Genomic DNA, 1189 nt, shown 5'->3' with positions numbered 1-1189 from the left:
CACAGAGGCTAGCAGCCCCGATTGTCTTGAAGGCTGCCTCTCTGAGTGCTGAGTCTCAAGGTCTAGGAAAGGCTAGGCAGCATGTGTGGTGCAGGAGGAGCCCCTCAGCCCCACTCCGAGGCTGGCTTTCTCCTCAGGCTCAGGAAGCCCCAGCGCTCGGGGTGCTTCTCTGCCAGAGGCGGTCCTCGACCCAGCCCCTCCCTGGGCTGCTCCCAGCGCTCTGGTGACTTGACACTACCCTTTTTGCTGCTGCTCCTTTTACCTCCCAAACCTCCCCTCCCCCGCCTGAATTGGGAATGAGGCTTTGTTCTGGGGTGGACTCAGCATTTCTCAAGAACCTACTATGTGCACAGCCAGTGCTTATTGAAGTGAAGCCCTATGCCGACTCAGGCGACACAAGCTGCCCAAGACACAGCCCCTTCCCGCACCTCCCAGGGACCTCCCACACCTCCGTGTGACCTCAGCCTGCTGTGCCCACCCACCCCGCTGACCCCGCGAGCGTGCTTGGGCTTGGAAAGGCACGTCTGTGGGTGTGAGACGGAGCCACAGCATTCGGTGACTAGGGAGAAGCCAGGTAAGTGTCCACGCTTGGTCCCATCCTGGCTTGGGGACGCCAGGGAGGGAGTCCGGCCGGGGCTGTCAGGCTGCCCGCCCCCTCCCCCCTCCCCGGGAGAGCTCAGATGTTGCCCGCGGTGGTGGAAGAGGGTGTGTGGGTGTCAAGGACTCACAGACCGGGCTCTGCTGTCAGCTGGGAATGGATGAGGGTTCCACACTCTGCTTCTGAGAAAGGTGAATTAGGAGCTGGAGTGGGGGGCGGTAGGTGAAGGGGAGAAAGAGGAAAAAGAGATGCGGGTGAGGGGTTACCGAGCTAGGACCGACCTTGCTTGAAAGGAAAGGAGACGTGGCAGGCAGGGAAGTCGGAAAGATGAGGCAAGGGCGGGAGGGGCTTCTCAGCAGTCGGGGCCCTTTCGCTGGAGTCTGGGGCCCTTTCTGCAGGAAAGGGGGGTTGTCCTCGCTTGATTTTTCGGCTGGTCTTCCCGAGGCTTTGCCCTGGGGGCATCAGCCGCTGGCCGAGGGTGGGGTGTTTCTAGGACCGCAGTTTTCTACAGTGGGCGCTAAAGAGGAAAAGGAGGAAAGGGGATGTAGAGGGGTGACGGCCAGGGCGGGGGCGAGATAAGATTTCTCGGGG

General features: G+C 61.5%; 1 protein-coding gene across 3 annotated transcripts in view; it reads left to right on the top strand.

Annotated features, from left to right (window-relative positions):
* Nucleotides 1-554: 554 nt before the first annotated feature.
* The window catches only part of BAHD1 (bromo adjacent homology domain containing 1), a 26742-nt gene continuing 26107 nt past the window's right edge, over nucleotides 555-1189 (top strand). For 2 of the 3 annotated variants that reach the window (XM_034661153.1, XM_034661151.1), the window contains exon 1: nucleotides 556-574. The gene's annotated coding sequence lies outside the window, so the exon portion shown is untranslated. Of the gene's footprint in view, nucleotides 575-1189 lie in introns of all 3 variants that reach the window. The other variant, XM_034661152.1, reaches the window with a different exon arrangement.

Source organism: Ailuropoda melanoleuca, chromosome 5 (assembly GCF_002007445.2).
Source record: "Ailuropoda melanoleuca isolate Jingjing chromosome 5, ASM200744v2, whole genome shotgun sequence".
Classification (NCBI taxonomy): domain Eukaryota; kingdom Metazoa; phylum Chordata; class Mammalia; order Carnivora; family Ursidae; genus Ailuropoda; species Ailuropoda melanoleuca.
The sequence above is the reverse complement of the archived record's forward strand: the minus strand, read 5'-3'. Positions and strand labels throughout refer to the sequence as shown.